Source organism: Cibotium barometz, chromosome 8, assembly GCF_041138505.1.
Source record: "Cibotium barometz isolate CiBa-2024 chromosome 8, ASM4113850v1, whole genome shotgun sequence".
Lineage (NCBI taxonomy): Eukaryota > Viridiplantae > Streptophyta > Polypodiopsida > Cyatheales > Cibotiaceae > Cibotium > Cibotium barometz.
Window position 1 is genome coordinate 41223113 of NC_141053.1, and position 6862 is coordinate 41229974.

At 43.2% G+C, this 6862-nt stretch overlaps 1 pseudogene across 1 annotated transcript; it reads left to right on the top strand.

Moving 5' to 3' along the window:
* The first annotated feature begins 1599 nt into the window (after positions 1-1599).
* On the top strand, positions 1600-6093 carry LOC147636275 (uncharacterized; annotated as a pseudogene). Its single transcript, XR_015266512.1, has 11 exons — positions 1600-2344; positions 2460-2626; positions 2727-2845; positions 3112-3302; positions 3394-3653; positions 4032-4138; positions 4234-4420; positions 4521-4813; positions 4960-5124; positions 5222-5455; positions 5627-6093. The product of XR_015266512.1 is annotated as an uncharacterized LOC147636275 (transcript).
* The last annotated feature ends 769 nt before the right edge of the window (positions 6094-6862 follow it).

Here is a 6862-nt window from a genome sequence, read left to right on the forward strand (position 1 = left end):
TTGTTTGAGCAATCTTGTAAAGGTAAGCGACTTTTTCTCATAATGTAAGTCTTTTTTGTTCACTTACTTTCTTGTGTTCTAAGTCTTATTTGTTCACTTGCTTTCTTGTGTTCTAGTCTTATGTGTGTGAGAGAGAGTTGACAACAAGGATGAGGAACTCCTTGCGGTGACAACAAGGAGAGGGATTCGGAGGAGAAGAAGCTAGCACCGACTAGTGAAGCTTGGAGTCTTCAAGAGATCTGAGCTCGGGAATCGGTAGGTCCCCAGGAAATGTTAAGGTGAGCATAGCTTCGTGTTTGTGCAATCTTGTAAAGGGTTGTGCAAGCCATAACACACTCTCACAAAAAAGAAAAAGAACCTAGAAATTAAGGAAATGGGATCAATCATCAATAGATCCAAGGGTGGAGGCTTAATTTGTTTTTATTTTATTTTTTGGATTCAGTGTAGATATGTTTTAATTAGCACATTTATTGTTTGTGTAAATATAGTTATTGTCTACATTAAAAAGTAAATCATCAAGCATTTATTATTTATGTAAGTATAGTTAATGTTTATAATAATAACACTACATAGTGGCAAGACACCCTTTCGCAAAGGGGTATTTGTAACTTGTTGTTTGTTGGATGTTTGATAAGCTCTACTAAGACTTTATTGGATGTCTAATAAGCTGTACTAAGACTTTATTAGAGTTTTGGTTCTCTCTTTTTAGCAACCAGTCACATGGAGGAAAAACATAAGAAGGGTACTCTACCCCACATTTATGAAAATGACTTATGGTTGCTATCTATTAACCAAATTTACATAAATTACAATTTTGTTTTGAAAAAACAAATAGAAGGTCAACTTGTTGAAAACAACATCACATATAGTTTTTCTCTAAATGTGCCACTAAAAAAGGAAATAATAGGACAACTTATGGCAAGTCCTTATCTTCAAACTGTAGGATCACCACACTAAGAATTTTAGGTCTAAAAGTTTCTATTAAATTAACCACAAAAAACTTTTAGGTTTAAAAGTTTCTATTAAATTGACCACACAAAACAAGTCGAAGTGGGATAAGTTCGAATGAAAAAAAGTAACGCATGGTGATCTTCTAAGTTCCTTCTATGGCCATTTAGTTGTGTGTTGTGCCCTCCACATTATATACTCGCCTTTTGGTGCACCTTATTGATCAAGCTACCAATTTAGGGATCTATTGGAAATTATTAGATCCTTAATTAGATTTGATCAAGAGCTAGATTTTAATCAAACATAATGCTGAGGGCACAAAAAACAAGATCCAAAAAGTTAGCAGATTAGTCATGTCTTGTGTTATGGGTTGCCCAAATGACAATCTATGAGTTAAATACCTTATTGCACACTAATAGCTTTGAACCGGACTAGGGGACTCTCTCTGTCTCTCTCTCTCGATGCGAACATCTTTCTTTGTGTGTGTGTGTGACAACAACCCTAGGCAAGCAAGGAGAGATACATGTGTGCATCCCTCTCTCCCTCTCTCCCTCTCTCTCTCTCTCTAAATGAAACCCTAAGCAACTCTCTCTTTCTCTTTCTCAATTCTCAATAACCTTAATAGGGTAGGGAGAGAGGCATGCGTGCACACACACACACACACACACACACACACACACACGCATGCGCAAACACATGGTCTGTGTGAGAATAGCAATGTTGGGGTTTCATATGCTAAAGATGGATGGAGGAAGGCGAATGGGTCTGTGGGAGGCCTTATCCTAAGGTCACTTTAATTACTTGGGGGTGGCAGCCCTGATTAATCAATACACGATTATAAGCAAGGTTGAAAGATTAAGGTTAAGCTGGAACGGTTAAAAGTTTGGAGGAAAGGTTCTAGGGCAGGGCTTTAGCAAAACCAGACACCTCACGACAGCGGAACCAGCAGCAGCAGCAGACGGAGCCTAACCGCGGGGTGAGCTCGCGAATTTTTGGAGGCGTTTTATTTCTGTAGATTCTGCAAACACAGCTTTGAAAGTTGAAGCAGAGACCCACCTGTTCTCGCGGTCACTCATCCAACCTATGGCCTTGCAGTTCGCAGAACTCCATTTGGTTTTGAATTTCTTCTACTGAGAGAGAGAGAGAGAGATTTATTGATTGATTGATTTTGCAAAGGTTTGGTAAAGGAGGAGACAAGGCGGAGCTATGGCAGGTGTGCCGGCTCCTGCTGCGGCTTCACTTTACGTAGGTGACCTTGATGTCAATGTCACAGAGGCCCAGCTCTACGATATCTTCTCTCGGGCTGGGCCAGTTGCCTCCATTCGTGTGTGCCGTGATTCCGTCTCACGTCGCTCCCTCGGCTACGCATATGTAAATTACAATGTTACTGCTGATGGTATGGTTTTCCATCCTTTCAAGCTCTTCGCTTGTATATGGTTTTGCTACTTTATTGCATTAGCATTTTGCAATGGAAGATGTAGATCTTGTGCTTGGTTCTAACTTACATGCAGGTGTCCTGCGATTGAGTGCTCGTGTTTCCGACTTGGAATATGGTTGCTTTGTTGTTTTGTGCATGACTTGGATGCCAACATGGCCATTTCTAACTAATACCGATGATTCTTGTTATGTTCAATGCATGTTTTGGGTGTCTCCATCAATTACCCCACAGAAACTGCGGGTACGGTTGCCTTGATGCCTTTTAGTTTTTCTGGAATTGGATTGGATTTTAAGTTTTTGATATCGGGCTGTCCACTTTGTGCCATTGTTTTCCTGTGTAGCCGTTCGAGCTCTGGAGTCTCTTAATTACATACTTGTGAATGGAAAAGCCATTCGGATCATGTGGTCCCATCGGGATCCTAGTGGTCGAAAAAGTGGCTTAGGGAATCTTTTTGTCAAGGTTTGACAAGCCAGACCTTTTTTTTTTTTTTGCACATCTTTTTCCTTAAGCTCGTGTCTGCTCAGCAGTGTTCTAAGAGGCTTCACAGACCATAAATTCCCACCCATGAGAAGGAGTGTCTCATCTGTGCTCCTCATGGGCGAGTATCTCCCTTGTCCATACTGATGGACAGAAGAGGTGTCTGTAAAGATCCTAATGTTGCCTATTTTATGACGTAGTTGTCTATGGACTACGTTTTTCTCATGTGTATTGGTGGCTGGCTACAGAATCTGCACGAATCTATAGATAACAAAGAACTACATGATCTTTTTTCGCCAATGGGAAAGATCCTTTCATGCAAAGTGGCAATGCAAGATGGTAAAAGCAGAGGGTATGGCTTTGTACATTTCGAGACTGACGAGGCAGCAAACCTTGCAATTGATAATGTTAATGGGACCATGATCAAGGGAAAGACAGTGTAAGTTGAAAAAAGCATTTTGCCTGTTGTCACTGATTTTCTGATCCAGTTATTGGAATGGGATAAATGTTGTGGTGATGTCTTTCTTCAGGTATGTGGGGAAGTTTATGAAGAGAAGCGAGAGGACATTACCGGGAGCTGAGATTAAGTTTACTAATCTTTATGTGAAGAACATAGACTCGGAGATCACTGAGGAGGTTTTGCACAAGAAATTTTCTGAATATGGCAAGATTACGAATCTTATCATTATGAAGGATGAGAATGACAATCCTAAGGGCTTTGGGTTCATCAACTTTGAAAGCCCGGATGATGCCAAACAAGCAGTGGAGGCTATGAATGGAGCTTTGTTGGGTAAGCCTTATAACACATCTTAGTTTACATGTCTATTTAAGAATCTTCACAGACACAACCCTTGATGTGGTATAAGAGATCTCATCCACCTGTTCTTCATGTGCGGGGATCTCCGTCTGTCAGATGGGTGGGGATGTTGCTTTTTAAAACCCTAAGCAAACTTTGTTGGGTAAAGCGCTAAAACATGTCTTAATTCACAATTGTGTGTAAGGGTCTTCATAAACACTATTCCTGCTGGTGAAAAGATCTCACTCGCCTGTCACTGATGGGCAGGGATCTTCTTCGTCCTATCCTCAACCATGGATGGGTTGGTGATCTGTCTGTAAAAGACCTAAGCAAGTGTAGATTTTTTATGATGTGTGTTTTTGCCTTTTCCAGGTTCAAAGTCCATTTTTGTTGGGCGGGCACAAAAGAAGGCTGAGCGTGAGCAGATGCTGCGGCGGCAGTTTGAAGAGAAGCGATTGGAGAGGATACAGAAATATCAGGTTGGGTTCCGTATCTGTCATACAATGGCTGTAGGATCCATGAATGGGCCCTTTTTTGGATAGGCAGTGATTGGTTTGAAAGCTCTCTGTTGCAGGGAGCGAATGTATATGTGAAGAACCTTGATGATATGGTTGATGATGATAATCTCTGGAAGCATTTTTCAGTCTACGGGACCATTGTGTCTGCCAAAGTGATGCGGAATGAGAAAGGAATCAGCAAAGGCTTCGGTTTTGTATGCTTTTCGTCCCCTGAAGAGGCTACAAAAGCTGCAGCTGAACATGGTATGCATTTTTGATGTTGAGCTCTGTAATAATATTTAGTCACTCCTATGTTGAGTGTATATTTCTTAGACTTTGTTGAGTTAACTCAACATGTATTCAGGTTCCATGTTTTTCGGCAAGCCAATATATGTCGCCATAGCGCAGCGCAAGGAGGTACGCCGTGCGCAGTTAGAACAGCAATATGCTCAACGAATTGCAGGGCTGCCGGGACCTCCGGGTACTATTGTGCATGGTCCCTACCCGCCGATGTATTTTACAGCTCCGCCTGGTGTGGTACCCCCCCTTCCCCAGAGACAAAGCATAATGTATCCAGTTGGCATAAGACCAGGATGGAGGCCGGCAGGTGTGACACCTCCCAGGCCCGGTTTTCAACCAATGCCCGCCTTACCAGTGGTTTGTCCCCTTTGCTGAGTTTCTCTCCTAGTTTGGGCAAATGCTGTTGGTTTTTAGTACCTGACTAGCCGCTGTTGAAGCAGCTAGCACCTGATTTTGGGTTTATTGATAGCTGCAGCACCTGGGTGTGTCTTCTCTTTTTGCAGGTTCCAGCAGGACCACGGCAACAAAGGCAGATAAGGGGTCGGGCTAATGGGCAGGTTCACCCACAGGCAGGACCCATACCCATGGTGATACCATTACAGCAACAGCAACAGCAACCCCAGCCACAACAGCAAGTATCCTACAAAGATGCTTCAAGAAATCAGCAAGTGAGGACCGTTCCCATTTCAAGGGGCTTTCAAGTTTTACTGTTGATCCGTTGTGGCTTCCTTATTGGCACACTAACCTAATATCATGGGTGTACAGCGTCGCCCGGGGCAACCTTCAAAATATGTTTTGAACGGTCGGAGACGGGAGCTGCCAATGAATAGCTCTCAACAGCCGGCAGTCCTGGGGGGTTTGGCTTCGCCGCCTGCTGCGGTGGCAAGTGGGCAGCCAACCAATCCAGCAGAATTGAGTAGCTTGCTTGCGAACGCGTCCCCACAGCAGCAAAAGCAAATGCTGGGAGAGCGCTTATTCCCACTTGTACAGCAGCTGCAAGTGAGTATGCTGTTGGTAATGCGAAGTTTTGGTGAGCTAATACATGATGTTATCTGTATTAATAAGATGCTCCCATATAGAATTGGTTCAGGCTTTGAGGGGACTTGGGTGGATAGGTGTAATGGGATGTGATGGGCTTTCGTAGTAACTTTTTGTGGGATATTTTTGCAGTTCAATCTTGCCGGTAAAATCACGGGTATGCTGCTGGAAATGGATAATTCGGAGCTTCTTCTGTTACTGGAGTCTCCAGATTCACTGGCTTTAAAAGTGGAGGAGGCTGTACAAGTGCTGCAGCAACATATGAAAGTTGGGCAAGATACTCAAGACCCTTTGGTGCAGATGGGTGGACAACAAGTAGCAGTCGGCTGATTTTTTTTGCCCTCCCATTTCTGTTTTCAGTTGCTAATGTTACGGCTTTTATGTTTATGTAAGCAGTGAGTGAAGAAGAGAGAAGTTACTTACCAAGGCGTGGTGGCCAATCCCAATTTGTGGCCTGGATTGGTCGGCTGTGTAGCATGATTTTTGTTCTTTGTACATTCTTTGCAACACCGTGGTGGTTCATGTTTGTAAGCCAGTTGAATTGTGTTCCATGCTCGGAGAATCTGATGTTAATGTGATGAATGCAATGCATTTTTAAATGAACTCGACTCATTGCAATCTGCAGTTACTTCTAATTGAAATCTATAGAGTCTCTATTTTGATGTGAGAAGCGCTCCCTTACTAAGTGCTTCCTGGAATTTGCTGCACATGAGCAAGTCTTCCTGTTATCTACCATGCTGCTCAATTTTGTCACTAATGTAATCTCAGCTGATGCTGGCAAAGATGGTCTGTCCATTCTCCAGGTCCCCAGCACTCCTGTGCCAATGGCTAACTGGTTCAGTTAACAGCCTTAGCTCTTTATGGGCCTGGAGCTGGTTGGAAAGGTTGCCAACACCCCCCTGCCCTACAGTAGCCCTACAGTAACGAGCCTTAGCTCCCCTTGCCCCCACAGGTCTGGAGGCAAATTGCACATCTATCGCCCTCCTTTACATGACCCTGACTATTTGTGGTCCTTTCCTAGGTCTTGAATGCGCACAAGGCTTTAGAGACAAAATAGTAGAGGCTCTTCATATAGCAGGAACTGACTGCTTCATGAGAAAATGTTAAAACTTTAGCAAATAACACAGCCAGTAGAGAAGGAAAATATGGAGGATATAAACCATCGATGTTCTGACAAGGGAAGCCCAAGGGAGGTCCAGCAGTAGAGAAGTAATAGACAGGATATGAACCGTAGGTGCAGCTGGTAAGGAAAGCTCAAGAAAGATCAAAAAGTCATAGAGTAGGGTAGGCCTCAATGGGGCAAGGGCAAGCCAATACTCGATGGCATATAATACCAAAAGCACCTCCTTATGCATGTCTTCTCCAATC